The sequence below is a fragment of the Pezoporus wallicus genome, unplaced genomic scaffold, assembly GCF_028554395.1.
Source record: "Pezoporus wallicus isolate ANWC-B61680 ecotype Strahan unplaced genomic scaffold, APGP_CSIRO_Pwel_v1 contig_3486, whole genome shotgun sequence".
Lineage (NCBI taxonomy): Eukaryota > Metazoa > Chordata > Aves > Psittaciformes > Psittacidae > Pezoporus > Pezoporus wallicus.
The window spans coordinates 8,252,530-8,273,561 of NW_026642292.1; the positions used below are offsets into that span (position 1 = coordinate 8,252,530).

A 21,032-nucleotide genomic window follows, 5' to 3' on the forward strand; every position below is an offset into this window, starting at 1 on the left:
ATTCTCATGTTTCCTCTTTTTGCCCTTCTTTATTAGAAATGTGGTACCCTGCCTTGATTTTTACATCCTTGGCTATCCACCTGTATTTCTACATAAACATACACAGCATTTCAACAGAAAGGGTTGACCTAACAAGTCCTCCTGACATGCTGCCATGAAAAACAAATAAAAAACAAAACAAAACAAAAACAAAACAAAATTATGAAGATTCTGGATTATCTGGTAAAGGGAATATCAATAGGACTCCTTACATTGGAGAGGCATTGGGATGCAGCAGTTCTCCCCCCCCCCCCCGAAAAAAAATTTAAGCAAAAGCCCCTTTGAGCCCAAAGGGGCTCAAAACCAAAGTTTTTGAGAGTATATGTGAAAAAGCTAGGACTCAGATTCAACAGAGTATGACACAAATTTACTAAGAGGAGTTTGACCCTTTCCTTTTCTCAGTGGCTACATTTAGGTGAGAAAAGAGGGGTAGTCAAGAAATAACAGCTCCAAGAACAAGTGAAGACAAAGATGTGGGGCTGGTGCCCACACCCACTCCGCTGACAGATTCATGGCTCAGTTTTTGAAGAATTCAGTGACAGGGAGAAGAATCAGAAGGCATTAGTTACTGCGTCAAGGGAAGAAACAGGGAAGTACATTAGGACTTAAAGCAAATCCTTCTTCTGTTATAGTATCATTTTGCTGTTGAAATTAAAGCCTGAAGAATTATGGTTTTCCACTCTTGCCTCCGAGTCAGGAGAGCATTGAAGCTGGGGAAGAAAGTAGGCACAGAAACAGCAGACGATTCTGTTTAGCAGCACTGTATGCAACTCGCACAAGCAGAGCAGAATGTACAAAACCAGGTATCCATGTTCATATATGCTTTCCCTATGTGCACTTGCTGATGTCAACATCAACACCAACACAGGAATTTTAAGGAAAAGGCAATGTATTAAGGCTGCTATCATTTAGGCCTCTAATCAAATCAGGAATTTTTGAAATCTCGGTATTGCAGGTCTGAAAAAGTACTGAATGTTTACAAGATACAACAGAACAATTCAACTATAGTTCTTTTATGCTTTTGCTACTCACAAGACTTCTTAAAGCTTAATCTTCATATAGATCATCATAAAATACAGAACATTTCAAAAGAAATGCCTGAAAAGCATCTTTCCTCTTATAGTCTGGACTTTGCAGAATGTGACACTTTGGTCACATTCTAATGCAACTGATGCCTCAATTATTGCTAAAATCATTTGTAGCTACTGCAAGGTCCCTGCCCTGCTGCCAGATTAGCTGCTCCTAATTTCTGTTTATCATTTCTTAACCTATTCTGTGGTTAAACTGGTTACAGCAGTTTCCAAGCAAAGATTCTAAGCCTATACCTCAACAAAGAGCTAGCATTTCCTCTTTGCTGGGACTCTGTAACATCAAGGGAAAAAAATACTCCTCCACCTCCAGACAGAATAATTAAGTACTGTTAAACCACTGTTCACAAAACTCTGCTCCAGTCCAAACAAGGCATGTCCACAGGAGTAAGCGTGTGTCAGCAAAAGGAACAAGAACCCTTTAAGTTAAGAGAAATGGCTAGAGGCAAGCTGCTGCAGGAGCTACAAAGAAAGCTGCCAACAAGTTTAACCAGCTTCTAGGAGTAACACAATAGCCAGGGCTGGCCTGCAGCTGAGCGGGTGCTGCAGGAGGTTATAGCAAACTACATTGCTCATTATCTCAATGAAAGGCAGTGCTGATAACAGCTGAGGAAACACCAAGCCAGGGAAATGGTGAAGCAACTGCTTGGCAGCAAACAGGCAGCAGCAGGAAGTACCCATCAAGACAAAATACAAATGCATGTACACAAGAGTTGTTCTGTTGTATTTCACTTCCCCAATTCGCTTTCTACCTTAATTAGAATTACTTTTTAAGGTCCTAAGAGAAATCCACCTTCCACGTGGCTGCTCTTGAGGTAATAAGGATCAAATCAATCCTTTATTCCTTCAGCTCCCCACTGGGAGCAAACATATGGCTTTTGAGAGGGTTTGTCACATTTCCCATCTGCCAGTGACCAAACTGGAGATGGTGAAGTGAAGCATTGTCCCCCTTCTATCAGAAGATGGTAACAGACTTCTTTGAATTAGGATGAACCAAGTCATCAAGAAAAGATTTTCAAATACACGAAAGCTTGTAGTATACCAGAACTCATTATGTAACATGATGTGTATACATATGTACTTTTTCATGCATAGATTGGGGTTTTATATAAATATTCTATCAGTTATACTATGATAAAGCAAAATCTTTCATAGCGAATATTAAACTGAAGTTATAAGTCAGTTTTCCAGATTCCCTTTCATCATTAGTTTAGTTGCTTGTAGACACCAGGTGAGGCTATGTGCAAGGTTGACGCTGTTAATCATCCCTACCACAGAGCAGGATGCAGTGAGAGTCTTCTCAATCTTATGAATTTGGTTATTCAAAAAGTAGCCGTATTCCATTAGTAGTAAGTCTAATTGACTGATAAATTTATTGCCTCAGGTAGAGTACTCCACTACTGTGGCCTGAGCTCTCTCTATCAATGTGCAAAGCTATCAAGCTCATGGACTTACTTAAGTTAGGATGATAGTGAATCTCACAGAGGCAATAGAGAGCAGCAGACACCAAAAGTGTAACTGTTTTCTAGTACTTAACTTTTCATTTGGGTCAGGTCAGAAATGCCACAAGAATGTGTTCCCATGGTACCTGAGAATTTCCAAATGCAGAAAGAAATAAACAGAGAACAAAGTAGGAGGAAACTTCCCCAAAATTCACATTGCAAATTATTTTGAGGCCCAAAGAAGTATTTGGACTAATTCACATATTAGCCACAGGAATGATTCTTTTTCCTTTTGAGAAGACTGGGTAGCCAGTATTTTTAGCTATACTATTAAAACTGCAGACTTTGAAGCTAGCTGGTTTTAGCTGCACTTCAATTTCTCACATAGCTTTTAATTCTGTTATTACATACAATACATTATTTTTTAGGAAGCTGTCAGTGAAAGAGACTGGAATGGGTACCAACACTGCTACTACCTTTATTTTTACAATTACTACATCATTTATTTTTATGTCTGAAAGCATTTGGGTTTTTTTTCTGAAAACCTTATACTCCTTATACTCCAGAACCACAGACAATTCTGAATTAATGTGATTAAGAAGACTTCTTTTTTCTGAAAGATTAGAAAATACTAATGTGTGAAATGAGTTGTAAACACTTGGCCAGTATTACACAGGTTTTGCTACTTTTAGGTTGTTAATATCTCATCATCCATTAACCTCTAACATGCCATAATTTTTTAGTCTTTTTGGCTCTGATCGGGCATTTCTGTCATGGAAGTCAGAAAATACCACTTGAATCATAAATTCTTCTCCCTCATTCTTGAAAACCTATTTGCAAATTTTTAAGTCAGCGAACTGGGGAATAAGACTTAAAACAACTCCAAAATGTTATTTAGCTTTGTATGTACATTTCTCAGAATAAAGCAAATAAAGTTTTAGAACCTTTCAAAATGTCTTTTAGCATCAATTTCTAAAAAGTTTTAAAATTTTGAAACAAGGAAAAGCTCTACAACAAATCATCCATTATTTTTTTCTCCCATTAATTTGACCAATTTTTATGATCCTTTACAATGCAATCATTCTTAGTGATTTCATGTATATATATGAAAAAGTAAATAACTAAAGTCTGAAGAATAAACTCACCAAGGTAGAAAATCGAACAGAAATATTTGTTTCCATTAACTTCATGAAAAACAAAGAAAGAATCATTAATCCCTTCCCTGCCTTACTTCCAAAAGGAAAAATTTAAATTCTATAAAATGCGGAAAGATAATGTAGTTATGGAACGTATCTCTTAATGAACAAGCTGCAATAATCTCATCATAGAAAAAAACTTAAAAGATGGGAATCAAACCGGCTTTTTTACTCTTGCTCCAAGCAATTTTTTTTTTACCTTGGGAGGTGTACGAAACTTTAAATTCTGGCCCACATAAATGCATTGAGAAAAATTTCCTGAGTCTCACACCAGTCTTTGTATATTTCTCCCAGTGACCTGTGGTACTTAGGTCCTCCTAGATACTTTTAAAATCACGAACAGTCTTCAAACTGTTGAATAAATTCCATTATTTCCCAGAGAAAATCACTTGCTTATTAAGATTGGCTACAAAATATGCTGGAAAATGTATGCATAATCTATATGCTCCATAAGAGCAACATAAGACATTGTGGCTCTCATTTTGTTTCACACATAGCAAAGGTGATATATGCCAGAATTTTAATTTAAGTCCTCAGCTGCTGTTTTAAAGATGTAGTTTTACAATACATAGATTTATTAAGCAGATCATAATTCAGTACTGTGATCTAATAGTCCAAGGAAACAAATTCTTAATAAAGGATGCAGAGTCAGCTGATTAAATTGAACTCCATGCCAGAAATATACAGCTGTTATTTTCAGAAAGTAATACAACACTTTGTATTAATAATTTGTTGTTTTGCAGATGCAAGTAACCTATTCTTTACATTAAATATTTCAGATATTGCCAAGTCAGTAAAAATACTCCAACCACACACACAGACACTGTTCCTCCTTTTAAAATCACATCAAATACCTTAAAAAAAAAAGTTTTCTGTGTGGACTGATCCTAAAGTAAATACATGATAGATCTATTGTTTCATGATACAGACAGATACAATGATAATTACTTTTAAGTAAAAATATAAAGGCTCTACAGAAACATGGATTTTAATTGCATTCTTATATGTTTATATAAATTTTGTTTTAATCATCTGTGACAAAGCATTGACATATAGACAAAATTAATGGTGAAGACATACACAATGGAGGCTTCATTAGTTAATTGACTGAGGACCTCCATAGCATTTAGTGGAATATCCATCATTGACAAAGGGTTCATGTAATATTTCTGATGCAAAACACTTATTAAAACAGCAAAGAGGACATCTAGAAATGAATTAAGAATAGAGAACTAGGCACCAAACACAACCAAACTTTCAACACTACTTAAGCTTGTGAGCCAAATAATTTTAACCAGTTCACGCCTACCTGTATATTATATTAAAAAAAAAAATAAATCTGGGTAATGCTGGTTTTGGCTGGGATAGAGTTAATTTTCTTCAAAGTACCAAGTATGAGGCTATGTTTTGGATTTGTGCTGGAAACAGCACCCTGGGGTGCATCAAACACAGCCCATCAAGAGAGGTGAATATCCCACTGTATTTAACATTGATGTATTGTGTGCAGCCTGGGCCCCGCAGCTTAAAAAGAATGTTTAGGTACTTGAATGTGTCCAGAGGAGAGTTACAAACCTGGCAAAAAGGCTAGAAGGCATGCCCTATGAGGAGTGACGAAGGACATCGGGTTTGTCTAGTTTGAAGAAAAGGAGGCCAAGGGGCAACTTCCTTGTTCTCTACAGCTTCCTGAGAAGGGGAGGCAGAGAGGGAGGTGCTGATCTCTTTCCCCAGGGACCCAGTGACAGGACACGTGGGAATGGTTCAAAGATGTGCAAGGAGAGGTTTATACTGGACGTCAGGAAGCATTTCTTTACCAAGAGGCGGGTCAAACACTGGAGCAAGCTTCCTAGAAAGGTGTTTGATGCCCCAAGCCTGTCAGTGCTTAAGAAGCATTTAGACAATGCCCTTAATAACATGCTCTAACTTTTGGTTAGCCCCTGAAGTGGTCAGGCAGTTGGAGTAGATGATCATTACTGGTCCCTTCCAACTGAAATACTCTGTTCTATTCTGTGTTAAATATCAACATGAAGAAAGGCTGGTAAATTATGTTTTGTTATTTGTTATAATTCAGAGAATAGAAAGTTAACTTTTTTGGATATCTGGAAGTCAATAATGTCTTCTTTTTAGATCAGAACTGTTCATATCTTAAAGACTACACCTAGTATTTCAGAAAGTTCATTCCTTATTTAGCAGCTCTCTACATCACACCATTTCCTTCTTTTCACCCCAAAAATAGGTTTGATTATGGTTCTCTGCTAACCTCTATAACACAGAGAGAAACAATGTCTTTCTGGGTGGCAATGATACACAATTTAAGTTATTCCTAATTAAAGATGGCTCCATCAGTTTATTTTGTCAATGACTGGTTGACTTCAGATGTTCCCCAAAGTCACTGAGAACTTCGGTGGAACTATTATTGCCTTTTTTGACATATAACTAGGTATTAAGCACTTACTCATTAATTGCAAGCTTATTGCCAAGAGGATAAGTATGTAGGCCTAAAAAGCTTTGTAACGGGATATGCAGCATTTCACTGTTAAGCCATTCATCCACATCTGGTCTAGCTTAGCAGTGACCCAAAATCATTACCGTATGAAAGCTCCTTCCCAAATTGTGCAAAATGAACCTATTTAGTTCAGTTTTTAAACTGAGGAAATATCCACATCACAAAAGGCCCATTAAAACATCCTGCAGAGTCTCAAAGGATTTAAAAAATGAGCTTGCCTAGCCAAAGTTAAATTTATTATTATGTTCTTAAATTGCTGCTGATTCATTTTCTGCATGCTGTAACGGTACTAGATGATGCCATTAGATATATTTTGTTGCATGTTGCACTTTAAACTTCTTAGACATATTCCCAACACAGCTAGAAATAGTGCATCATACCCATTAGATGCCCACAGAGGATTTTGCAACATTGATGTGATTTTGACAGGAGCTGAATAGGAGAAGGGGCCTTTTGGGGTCTTTAAGCAGCAGTTAACTTCCGGCCTGCTTGTAACAGCTGTTACCTCATTCTCCCTCGGCTTGATACAGCTCACAGCAAGCCCATTCAACCATTAACATCCCAATTTCTCCCCTCTTTTGCTTGAGGTAGCTCTTACCAAACTCTGTATTCCTGCTCTGTGTTCCTTCTCTACCCCTTTCTCCAGACTCTATCTCACCAGCTGGGGCTGTACCCAACTGCCTCTCTGTATCAGCCTCTGGCAGGGTGACCTGGTACCAAAGCACACTCTGCTCTTGCTCTCAAGTCACTTCTGTGTCTACCCAAACATCCTAAAGGGATACTATTAACTCCCTCTTTTAGCACTACCCACATATTTCTAGCAACGGGAATCACTTCTTAAAAAAAAAAATCTGACCTGTTAATAAGGGATGGAGAGAATACCTAATATGTTATAGGTCATGAAGGACTTCATGTCACAGATCTTTACTATCCTCTCACACACCTGCCACATTCCTGGTACATTCCTCTGCTCTCAGACTCACACAGTAGCACAGTATATGTTTTGGGACAGGGAGGAGATACTCAGGACTTTTATGTGCATCTGTGCATGACTTCACATGCTAAGTCTCTCTTTTTGACAATATTAACAATAATCATAGAAATATAACACGAATAGCAAGACAGATCATAGTACTATGTTCAGCTTACTTGTTTTCAGGACCTACAAAAATAACTGGCATCTACTGTACCTACTGTTCATTTCTCCAAAATTGGGGTATTATATCAGCAGATGGAGTTGTGGTTCTTCACCGTAATGTTTGTACTGCCATGTACTTTGTCACTATTATCCCTGCTTTGTCATTAAATAGGACTTCATTCCCTGGGGCTATCGTTAATAATTCCTGTAAGTTCAGGTTTTAAGTCTGCCATCATGCTGTAGTTCAAAAAAATCACTATGTGAAACTTTGTTTCCTCAACAACAAGAACCTTTAAGATTCAATATTAGGAATTTTTCATATTTTAAAAAAGAGCAAAACAAACCAAACTAAACTGCAAGACAACATCAAGCAGTTCAGTCCTCTCCATGTACAGATCAATTAATTTTTTAATCTTACTTTCAGGCCATGGAGGCCTTGGCTTTTTGAAAATAAAGCCACACATCATTAAAGTTTTTGATATATTCCTGATTTTCTTGTCTTCTTTACACTTTTAAATCTAAAACTGCAGCCAGGATAAAGCACTTCAAATATGGTAAGATTTTTTATCACCTCTCAAGTAAATAAAAATAATAATTTTAGCTTCTTGAAAAATGAATTTAAAACCCACCTGCATGATATTACTGGTGTTCAGATCTTAACCAGCTTTTCAGCACACAAAAAATACATTCACACTCCATAATACCATAACAACAGCCTGAACTGCACAGACAATATCAAAACATTTTCATTATTTGGCAGAAAACTGAGAAGCAAGATTATTCCCAAATCTTTGCAGTCATACAGCTCTTTTTCGAACTTTCAAATGAGACACATTTCAAATGGCTTTATTGCTTCCAGGAATCTTGCTTGGCTTCATTCAGTTTAGCACATGACACTTTCCTTGTGGAAATCACAGAATCAGAGAGGAAAAAAACAAAAAATAATAATAATTAAAAATAATTTAAAAAATCCAAAACAGTCAACATGGGAAGATACTGAGCCTGAAGCTTATTAATGACCCCAGTAAGCCTTGCATAAGACCCACAGATTTATGCTTCCGTTAGAAGTGAAACATAAGAAGTCAGCAGGAGCAGAGTTAGACCTGAATCAAGAACTAAATACCTCCCAAGGCAAGTTTCACTGTCGTGCCTGTAATAGGTGCAGCAGAGAAATGATTGTAAAAAAAAGTGCAATGGTAGCTTCAAGACTAACCTTGTGCTGACATTTCTGGGCAGCTCCAAGACATAATTTATAAGCATGCAATAACATCATAACCCCACTCACTGCTGCTGTGCAGCAGACCCTGCTCCTCCCAGCCTCTGCACTGCTCTCAGGAGAACTCTGATAGTTGTCTTCCTTGTCGCTGCAGCAGGAATTATCTCACTGCAAAGCCTGGCAGCCATTAAAGTGCCATTATGCATTTTTAGCCCCCTCACTGTCATTTAAAAACCAAAACCTCACAGTCAGAGCTTTAATTGTGTGGGTTTTTTTGTTCAAGCTTTCCCTGCTGTATTTCAATATGTTCTAGATTTCTTTCTTGGAGTCAAAGTAAATGTCCCTGGCACACATACTTGATGTATTAGTCCAGCTAATAGATATCTGTCCCTGTCCCCATCCCCATACACCTACTCCTCTAATCTCTCTAATCAAAAAGAATAATTCTCTCATAACAGGATTAAATCTACCAAAATTATGCTTTTTTTCTTTTTCTCCTCCCCTTCAGGGATAAGTGAAACACTGGTCTTCCTTCAACTACGCTGTCAGGATACGTTATTTCACTGCTCAAGGGTCTTCAAGTACCCAACACTAATCAGCCCAAGACAGGCTAATTATAATCCCAGAGGCTTTCTCCAGTCTAGGAAAATACTGCTTAATAAAAATAATAATTCTGAGCCCTGCCAAACGGGTATTTTTCCTGGCTCCAAATGCTATCAGATTTCACTTTCAGAACATATAATTTGCAGGTCATATGTAGACGGGGGAAACACCATTTTGCAGGCTGAAGGTTTCTTGGGGTTGTCTACAACCTCTATCTTCCCTGTGGTTCTCCCATGACAGACAAATCAAAGAATGTTTCTCAGAAACTTATTTCATCTTTACACATTTGATTAAATCATTGTTGTGTTAACTTGCTAAGGATTAGTTAAAACCATGAGGTACTAGTCAGTTTGTAAGAATAACACACCACCACCTCCCCTCCGCCAGTACTTCATCAACAAGTAACACCCAGAGAGAACACAGAAACACACAATTCCATTTATAAACCATTCAAGAAAGTTCATGAAAATATGCTGTTGGAATTCTAATATGTCAAACACTAATTTTAAGTTCGGAGTTTTTCTGTATATAATATTTACATATTATGTACATCCTTAGATTATTAAAAAATAAGAATGAATGTAGGAATCAAAGCTACATGCCAGTATAGAGGTCTAAAGATGACTAAACTGAAATGGATTGGGAATCAGAAGACAATACAGGTTAATTGTGGTGACTACTTTTGATCACTCGTAAGGTGCCTTTCTTGCCATGAATTTCTTCCCTAAGATGTTGGCAGATGAATTGGAAACACACCTCCTTAGCTCACTTGACATTTACAGTTATTCTGGTTTCTATAAACAAGTAAGTATCTATTAGACTGGAAAGAGTGCTATCTCCGCAACTCAGGAATGTGCCTAATTAAGAACAGATGTTAGTCCTGTGCACTTATTTTAATGCGTATCCATCAGTCATTAGCTGTTTCGGTTGTTTGCTCTCTGAATAAAACCTAGTGATAAAAGTTTCATGAGGATCAACAATAGCTATTTTAATGAATCTGCAGTGACTGAGAAAACAGAATTTTGTAGAATAATTCTTATCAAGCTCTAATTGTGGAAAGGAGCCCTTGAAGATCATGCAAAAGCATGATAGGTCCCCTTCTTTCTCTAAAATGAATATTTTCTTTTACAGCAGAATGGCATGCACATATTGCCTCAAGCTTTACAGACCAGGTGTTGCTGCCCCTCTGCCTATCACTTAGACTCATTCAGTAAAAATATCTGAGGTCTTTTCAAACTTAGTTGTGGAATTAAGCTTTTATTTACATTAAAGGCTCAACAGTTTGGCATACACTACTTAAAATGTAATTTTTATGTTGCCAAAACCATTATTTTTTCCTACATTTGATAAGTCTTCTGCTGTGGAATCCTTTACCCAGGCCAAAAGTCACAAAAGGTAGTTCTCTTCCTTTAGATTTTTTTCATTTTATTTTATTTTCAGCACCCACATCTGTCTCTAATTCAGCAATGTTGCCTTGCACCATTTTGTCTGGAACAAAGAAAAGGAATCACACAGGTGGGAGACCAGCAAACGAAACTGAAGCCCCAGTCCAATTCAAAATGACATAATGAAGCTGAGCAAAAGGAGTAAGTAAGAAGTTTTCTGCATAATTTACAGAAATCCAAAATCAAATCTTTCACTGTAAGGGTATTGCATTACAAACAGGTGACAAGCACTTGGAAGGTTAAAATTATTTTTGTCTGAAAGAGCAATCATCATTGCTGCTGATAGACTGCATCATGCACAGGCATATTTGGAATCCACCTTCTCCAGATACAAGTAAACCAAAAATCCCCTAATTATTTTCCAAAATCTCTGTGCATAAGTCATCGAAAACTAAATGAGGCATTATTGTTAATAAACTATTAAAATACTAGGATGAAGGTTTGGAAAAGAACAACATTAGCTGACATGTGAAAGATCTATAAAATATGCCCTGCATATCTTAATGGCTGACCCTTAAAATGGCAACTCACATATCTGCTGTGTCACTGCCTTAGCAACGCAGACTAGATGTGCTGAAATCTGACAGAAAGCTGCTTTTTTTAGCTCAGGCTGTGGGTTTTGGGTGGGGTTTTTTGTGGCAATCAAGATCAGATTTATTATTCTAACAAAATGTGGTATGTTTTAGGACACTAGCAGTGCAGCTTGAAGTACATGAAGAATACATACTTGTTAGTACAGAAGTGCCGTGGCCTGGGAATTAGCCTCCTCAGCAGGAAAAGCTGCTTCTAAACATGATCTAACACACTTGAAAACTGTAAGCAGCCTGGAGTAGCTACATGAAACATCTTTGAAAGATGTCCTTACTTGAAAACATTTTCAGTAGACCCTAGTTATTCTGTCAATGGCACTCAGCTCTGAAGTGTAGTTTTTCATTACAAATACTGAGTGTTGAGAAAAGTCTTTCACTGGTTTTGTCATCTCTAGCTAGTATTTTATTTGAGTTTCTTTAAGGCTTATCTTGCAGTATCAGCTTGAAAACAATCTTACACAGTCCTCCAACTTGACAATACCTGACTCCTTTCTTTTGGGTCTGTATGAGTTCTGTCAGGCTCTATCAAATAAATGCCAGTCAAAAATCTTATGTTTATTGAAAAGGCAAAAATAAAATACAAGTCAGTAGAGCTTCTTTTCTCGGTGGGTCCAGTTACAAGCATCTAGGTTATACACTGTAATGCAAACCAAGCATTTATCCTTACTTTCCCATTTCCTACCTAATGAGCCCAATACTTCAGCGGGCAGGTATGTTGGGTTTTTTGTTTGTTGTTTTGTGGTTTTTTTAATATATTTTGCAAAAATATTTTTATATCAGTTCCCTTGGCCGTGCATATTCTATCACAGGAACCTATCACACCAAGGACAAGCACTTATCTCACCAATGAAGGAAATACTATTTTAAAACTTAAAAAAAAAAAAAGCTAGCTTTAAAAGAAAACAATAAATAAAACCACCAAAAAACCTCCCAAAGAACCAAAACAACTAAGAAGCACATGGAACTTTTTCTTTTCTGTTGCCAGCAAAGCATAAAAAGGTCTAGCTTCCAGCAACCAAGGTATGGATTTTTATTATTTGTTTCATTTTAAATAGTACAGTCAAAGCTTGTCTAAAAAAACATTAGCAAGCAGATCCTCCTCTTTTGAAAGACTAGAACATTCCCAAGCTCATGTTAAGTTAGCATAGGCAACAACCATTTTTTCCTTAAATCCCTTGAAATTTCATGGATCTCCACTATGAGCTCAGCTTTATCCAAAACAACCACCAGCAGAACCTAACCACTCGGAAAATACACACAGAAGCACAAACGGGAAAATACAAAGACAGATAAAAGATTGTACTTCTTTTCAAAGTACTACACAAGCAATAAGAAAAGTAGCTTCTTACGTCCTTCTCTCAGGTCTGCCAAAGGTTTTCCAAATAAAAAATGTGTTGCTTATCCCTTATGAGCGGTATTAGGGGCAAAAATAGTTTCTTACCTCCATTTACACTACAAATTAATGCAATCTGGTCAGGAAAGACGTCACCATTTCTCAGGTATGTTTGTCACTGTAAAGGTCCTATACGAACTTCATTACAGATATCTGAATTGTTTTATTTTAAAACACAGTAATAACCCTGAAGTCCCATAAATTTTCTGTATACAACTTTTTATAAACCACTTTTCAGAGACTGTCCAGAGGAAAGACAATTTTTTATGTTTTTTTCCAATGGATTTAAACAAGGAAAGAATGACAACTTAGTAGAAGACAGTAATTACAGAAGACAGTAATAACATTCAGGAACAGAAAGCTGAAAGAAGCAAGTAAGACTCAGGGAAAGTCAGCTCATGATAGAATATGAGCTGAAAACAAGAAATACAAGTCTAACAGTGTGCAAGAAGGAGTTATGGAGGTTAGGCAGGATGCATTTCAAGACTGACACATGGACTCACCTGCAGGCTTTTAGTCCAGAGAATAAATGCTGCAAAAATGACACAGCAAAAGAAAAAAAAACAAAACACAAAAAGGCACCCAAACAAAACCAAACGAAACCCAAAACTCCCACACACAACTTGTTTCATATTCAGCTGCATGCCTCCTTTAATTTATCCACACAACAAGCTGCTAAAAAATAATAGTATTTTTCTTTGACAGTTTATGAAGCTATTTCACATCTGCGCCCTAATCCTGAAACTATGACATCAAGCTTACAAGACTATCAGTAGAGGGCAACTCTTGAAAACAAAAATAACATATGCAAAAAGTAATAGATATGCAGTTAGACTGAAAACAGAAATAATTACTGCAGTTGGGTGCTTCCTTACCTAAAAAGCTAGGACTTCTCTTAGTAGAGCCTAATGCTAGCAAAGGCCATCTTTTTAAGTGTGCCAGCTCCCAGAAGACACTAGAACACAGGGGCTGGGAAATCTGTTTCGTAGAGCTATTTCCTCATAGAAATCACTATCACTTGAAAGATCTCTTTACCAAAGAGAGAGCACACATTTCAGCTATATGTTTAGTGTACTTGGAGTCTATGAGAAAGTAATTGGACTTGGCATAGCAGTAGTTAGGGTCAGACCTTTCTGTACCTGCACTCTGGCTCACAGAGGCCTGACCTGCCACAGAGGGTCCTGTGGTTGCCCTTGAACAGTGCTTTTTTACTGCTGAATCCTGCAAAACGGTCCTCTGGAGAGCTCACTACTAGTCCTGGATGCTGTTAACAGTTTCAGAAGCAACTTAGCTGGCAAAGGTAAGCAAGCGTCATTAGAATTCACAGTGGTCATCCTCCACCCTCGAGGCCAGTACTCTCCACAGGACACAAACATTATCCCCTGGGCTGGAAGACACGACTTATTTACAAGCTACCTCCACTTTCAGGTGCCCTAGAAGACATTCATTCAGCAGCTGAGAGAAAGCCCCTTCTTTCGTGGCACAGGAATTGAGTACTAGTCAAGAAGCAGGAGGTGACAGTATTTTGGCCATGGCTGCCAGGGCAACCCTGCATCCAACACATGCCATGAGAAATGATTCATGCAGAGCAGAGAGCATTCCTGGCTTTAAACATCTTTTATAAAAGCACCAGACATTGCAAATTGCGTAGAACTAAATTTTTTTGTCCTTGAAGGGATAAAAAGCTGAGTCAGCCTTGCTGGGATTCAAAGGACACATGGGTTTAGATATTTGAAACCTGTAATTCAACCACAAAACAAGGGAAGAGCTTTTTTCTTTATTCCCCAACCCTTTTCCTCACGAAGGAAAGCTTTTATACAGGCATTTTAAAAATAAGAAACCTTTTTCTTCATGAAAGTACATTTTGATACTCTTAGAATTAGATACTCTTCTGACATGAATATTCATTAAAATTATCTTGATCATACCAAACCAGTAAAGGGACTTATATGATGCATTTTGGGGTTGATTTGATGGATGTGAAGAAGGGATAGGTATTTTTATTTTTAAATCAGTAGAAAATACTAAATACCATTATGAATATGAGAAATAAGATACACCATGGGCCTTAGAACTGATAAGGGAACTAATAAGAGAACTGATTAGACAATATAGTGCCTACTCAGCAAACAAGGGACAGGGAGCTTTTAAGCAATAGCAAAATAGAAAATGTCTACAGCAAAAACTTGTTAGGGCTAGGAATGTAGCTGAGGTCTCTTCCCCTATGCCAAAGCCTGCAGAAGCTGAGGCACCCTGGGTGGAAGCTACATTTTCAAAGGAGTTCTGGATCATGACAGTGATGTCAGATATGGTTGCCCATCATTGCCACTTCCATCCACACTACACCCTACTCCCTCAGTGCACAGAGCAGCAATCTAGATTCATCCTGACTCCACACAGCTCCACACAGCTCAGCTTTTCCTTTTGCACCTTCCCTTCCTCTGGCCCAGCCCAGGTGACTCATGACAGTGGTAACATATACAACTTTTCTTTTCTGCAGCTAGAATTTGCTTTAATGACAGCTGTTCTCATCAAATGGCAAAGTGAAAGGCACTTTCCCCGTGCAGTCCACAGGAATGTCAGTATTCAGACATAAATGAGTTGCAAGATGATTCCTTGGAGTCATCTTTGCATTATGTATCATGAATTGTATTCCATTACTAGCAGTGCAATGTCTCATTACAGAACATACAGACACTTCAATATAGCATAGGCTGTACTTACAATACAAAATATAAATACACTATTTCAACAGACAAACATGCTATCTTTTAATACTTACAAATCTTTTTTTGTTTAAATATGTCTACAGAACTTCAGACATTCTGTACCTCTCCTTGAAGCTAGCAGCACTCAGCACAGACAGGAGAGATAAAAAACCAGTCCAGCCCAGAATTTTGTCAGTATTTCTTTCATGACACAGCAGTAATTTTTACAGAAAGCTGCAAGTAAATTAAGGCACTGCATGGAAGTTCTTTATAATTATTTTTAATTCCTCCGTTATTTTGAAAGAAATATTTCACCAGCATTTTGGAAATGCCACCAGTTATAATCAATGCCTGAGCACTTCTGGTACAGAGGACTCTTTTGTCTTGACTTTCCAGTGATGAGTTCCTGGACACAGATCCATTCCAGGTTTGCCACCGGGGAGGGCAGGATGGGACATTCACCCACCACTGCTCTACAGCAATATAACCTTAAGACCTATAGAAGATAAAAGACTAGAGTCCAGAAGGCTTCCTTCCACTGAGGACATTCTCTAATCCCCCTCTAAGTAGGCTTTGCATTGTCATAATGCTAAGACCAAAAAACCACAAAATGTTAGAACTGTACCAACTTCCATTGCTGGAGTCAGGCTTAGTTAACAACTTCTACAGCTGTTCTGGGAGGAACCAACCTTGTTTCTTTCTGCGTTCAGTGCTAAGCTACAAGGGAACTATTTATTGATGATATAAGAAAACCTTTAGAGCAAAGTAAAGATTAAACAGTTCTTCATTCTTTAATCTAAAGATTAAACATTTCTTCAGCTCACTAATATATACCCATCTCCAACTACATATCAGTATGAAACTAGATACACAGACAACTTTAGCCTCCAGATTAAGTCTCCGAATTCAGCTATTTGTGGTAAGAACTCATGTACTTACTAAATATCTTGCCTTTGCTAATGATGAGTAAATCCAGCTATGGAACAAAACTGAAAGCAGCACAGTTTTCCATCTGCTATATGCTGTCTCACTCATAATTGTACCAGTTATGAATTTGCCCCAACAGCAAGCAAAACTGTATTAAATCTGTAGCGTTTCAACATTCAGTTATGCTCTGACTCAGGCAATCAGGCTTGCTCTTCGTAAGACCCTCTTAATCACTCCATACTCTTCCACATCCGCCTATACAGACCTCAGTAAGACCCTTGGGCCCATACAAAAAATGAAAAGGAAGTATTCCACAGTCAAGGCATTCAGCTGGAGTCAGAATTAGCAGAAATGTTCATGAGGAAACTAGTGTCATCACAGCTCCATTATTAACAAGGCAAACAATACCGTGAGAAGTGTGTGGAATGGAGAGCAACACTAACTTTTAAAAACTAATGTTTAAAAAAACAACACTATTTGTATTCTCATTATGAGAAAAAAACAACCAACCAAACAAAAAACCCCACAAACCTGCACTGGGGGCTTCATACCATGTCATCTCTCCATTGATACTGTCAAAAGTTGCTCTTTCCCCCCCCCCCCCCCCCGGTATGTTTTCCATATGTTTTTCTCTTTTAACTGTAGTCTGAGAAATTCTAGTATTCTTGAAAAATCTAACAAAATACATTAATAAAGGCATGTCTTACGTCCACTCCTTATTAACTGTTCTTTGATGGTCCCCCAGATTGCAAGTTGAAGGCAGTGCTCACCAGTTCTCTTCACATCTCTAATTCTGACATTGGCCAGACATCAGCTGTCCCGCCCTCTTGCTAACTCATACCTTCCGAGTTTGCCTGATGAGAGCATAGCAAGCATAAGAGACCACTACTTTCATACTGTAAAATGTATCACAGATAAATAAAGCAACATTACTCTAATGTTCATTTAGACTCATCTGCTTTGCATTTTGCAGTAGGAAAAATCCCAACAAATGTACCCAGACCTTGCTGAAAAAAAGCATGTATGATGCAGTAAGCCTGCCTAATTAAGATATAGGAACTCAATTCCAGCTTGTGCTAGACAAGACCATCACACCCATCCCTATGAACAGCATCATTATATCCCTATGAACGTCTCATTATATTTACTACGCCATACTTTAACAAATATAAGGGACTAAAAACCACAGTAAATATAGATATTGCTACAAGATTAGTGGCTGCTATTTTTTCTTGCTGCACTTTTGAAATATAAACTACACAGGGATAACAGAGCCAGAGACCACTCCCTAGTTCCTAGTGGACATACTGATCAATTAAAATGACATGTGTCTGGTCTTTTCTTTCCTTCTAATAGCAAGCAGCAGAAAGACTGAATATTTTAAACATGCAAAATCAAACAATTAGTGTTGTTGTATACCATCCAGCCAGATTAACTTGAAGTAAAGCAAAATTAGCCTGGAAAGACCTTAATATAAAATAAACAACTATTGGGCACTCTAAAGAACTGCTAAATATCATAGATATGACTTTAACCAGCTTGCTGAATATAAAAGATATGTGCTTTCTTCCCATGATAGAGGTGGAACCTTTGTAATTATTCATATAAGTATTTTATTCATAGCAGAACCCCTCAGAATGCCTGAATCTTTGGCTGCACCTTTTACTGCAGTTGCAGCAGGGGGAAGAAAAGAAAAAAAAACAACAAAAAAGCTTGTTTTCTTTCCAGTAAAGACAGATCTAAAAATCACTAAATTCATATTACTACTTAAAAAACCCACCAGATTGAAAGTTAAGCAGTAGATAAGCTAAAAGCTGCTATACTTTCAAAATACCTGGTTATTGTTTGACAATTACACTGATGTTTTGCTTTTTTACGAATACCAACAGAAATAGGACAGTACTGAACCATGTTTAAAATCAATACTGTTCCAGTTGCTTGCTCAGCACCAGTTTATAGAGTATTTTCTGTACTACCATGTCATACAAGGCCAATGAAAATAAATGGGTGATATTCATGCTAAATAGGTTAAAACAGAGCTACACAAAATAGGAATGCTTAAAGACACAGGAAAAGGAACAAAATGTGCTTATTGCATTAAAATACAGGTATTCTTTAAGCAAATTAGGCTGTAGCAGCCTTAATTGGATTGCAAAATTTAAATATATTCTCTTCAAATCTTCAGGATATTACCACAGATGCTAAGACAAGTCTAAACATTCAGACTGAATGCATTTTCTGTAGGCCTTTGTCTTAGCCTGGCTGCCTGAAAAATAATATTTAGGCATGCAGCATCTTCTTCAAAATGAATTTCACAAGGCAAAACACACACATTCTTATATTAGGAAAACCTCATAAACCAGGAAAAAATAATGGTGCAATTAAGAATAGCACAACATTTTGCACTTACCACGTCCTGTTCAAATCATCCTCTTTTGATGTTTACGGCACATCTGTAAGATGCAATACTAGGAGGTGCCTTGTATGACCTGCTGCATGATGCTGTGACATCAGTTCAGATGATGCAGCTCATTATGGGAAAGACTGCTGTTGCCATGGCAACGGAGATGTGATACGAATCCTTACTGCATTTCCAGGGGAGCCCAAGACAATACGGAAGCCCTTTAAAGAGACAGACAAAATGCAAACAGGCTTTTAAAGTACTGTGCCACAGATTTTAAAGCCCATGTTCAACTACACGTCTTTTATTAAGGAACGTTTTAGCCACATTATTCCTTCTTGGTGATACAGAATTGAGATATGAGCTGTTTTTATAATTTTTATATTTAAAACTTAATATCATGTGTGGCAATTTAAGAACAAATTTTATAAAGTCAAATTTGGTTATCATGTAAAGGAACCTTACTTAAAATAAACAGTCAGTAATACAATTTTAACACTAAGGCTGTAAAGGCAATAGTTATTGAACAGTATTTTAAGAAATATGTATTTTCACCCTGCCCCACCCTGATCCTACATCCAATCTGTCACTTACAAGAAAAATCTCGTTGCTAGGGAAAAACACTGGATACTTCAAAACAAGCAGATTTCACACTGTTGAATGAATGACAATGAGTTTTTAAAAAAAGAAAAGGGGGGGGAGGGCAGACTTTATTCACAAGAGGGTAAAGAAGTTTCTAGCCAACCAAGTAAAAACCTCCTTATCATTTTTCAGCTGTAGGGCAACCTGCACTATCATCTGCATGCTGAGTAGCCTTGCTTTCATCTACCCACCCAGCAGTTGGATGAGTGAGGACTTTGAAAGCTGTGGGCAAGCTGTGTGCCTAGTGGCCACATTGCTGCTAACCCCCACCTCCCAGGTAGAGTGGAAAGGCCAACAAAACTGAGATTCACCTCCTCATAACCTACCTGAGGGGCTGGGATTAGGGGCTGAGCCTGTAGATGTTACATTTGGCACCAGAAACAGGCTTGCACCCTCTGTTCACAGTAGTGATGAGAGAAGCAATGTCTGTGTGAACAAGTACTAAAAGGAGCTGTCTGGAAATTAAAATTCACAACTGAAGAACCACCAGCACATTTTTGGCCACTTGCCAGTCCTATTTGGATGAAAAAAGTTTCTGGCAAAAACTGCTTTCCCTATCCATGAAAATCCTTTCTACATGGTAGGGAAAAAAAGTACACAAAAGGCTGGACCCAATACACTTGATACACTCAAGCCCAGAATAAAACAGAAGCACTCAACCAAGAAGCCCCAGTGCTCTGAAGATGCCCAGTAAATATAGATGCCACTGTCTTAAGCCCTTCATTCCATTAAACTGTGATTAAAAATTTAGTCTCTGATTTCAGAGGAAACCATAGGAAATAATTACACCCTCTCACCATCACCCACTTTCGACATAAAAAAGTTACATTCATACCTTTTCATTAAAGTCTCTCCATAAAATCTATGAAATGTCATAGCCTTTCTAATTAGTGCTGTCTTGATGCTGTATGTTCTCATTTTTGAAGGTTTATCTCTTCTGACATCTTTCAACATTCTTCCTATGCCGATCCAAACAATATAATAAAGGTATTGTATTTATACAAAATAAACTCACAAGCTGACTCAATGTAAGTAACCCATAATAAAGCATTACAAAGAGATATAGCTCTGGATTTCTGAACATTTAAAACTTTCTTATACCTCTGACAATATAATTCACAATTTAGGACATGAGGACATGATTTGGCTTGGACTGACATGAAAACTAAGAAATGTCATTGCAACTTAGCAAGGTTTACAGTGTGCAGAATACCACACTGTTCAAGTGACATGAGTTTCTGAAAGATGTCATTAAAGGAGCTGTTTCTTTTTTGCTAAATAGTATTTGATATAATTTTTACTACCTTTACTGCTATGGGAACAGAGTTGAACAGAAGTTTTTGGGTATCTAAGGAAAATTATGAGATTCAGGATCATCATTACGGCAAGCAGGAACAATAACTTAGTTGATACAGGGGCTTTTGTCATGCCCGTCAGCTTAGCCTTTGTCCTGGACACCGGGGAAGTGTAACTGGTGGGGCAGGCATTCCAGGTAAGCACACCTTAAATTAATCCCAACTCAGATGGGTAGCCATCCCCTGCTACAGGCTCTCCAGAATACATCTGGCTGTGCATGACCTCTATGGGAGCTCCTCTCTTAGTGTGAAGTAGAAACATGCTTACATGGGCATAGAGGAGTATGGAGAGGGAAGGGAGGCCAGCCTGGAGCAGGGAAAATATCAGGCTATTTTTCAAAGACTT

The 21,032-nt window shown here is 37.7% G+C and overlaps 1 protein-coding gene across 5 annotated transcripts in view; it reads right to left on the reverse strand.

The window, feature by feature from the left end:
* Positions 1–18,907, reverse strand: part of AKAP6 (A-kinase anchoring protein 6) — a 280,671-nt gene extending 261,764 nt beyond the window's left edge. For 3 of the 5 annotated variants that reach the window (XM_057428430.1, XM_057428429.1, XM_057428431.1), the window contains exon 1: positions 18,699–18,907. The gene's annotated coding sequence lies outside the window, so the exon portion shown is untranslated. Of the gene's footprint in view, positions 1–15,435; positions 15,506–18,698 lie in introns of all 5 variants that reach the window. The other 2 variants (XM_057428427.1, XM_057428426.1) reach the window with 2 other exon arrangements.
* Between the last annotated feature and the right edge of the window lie 2,125 nt (positions 18,908–21,032).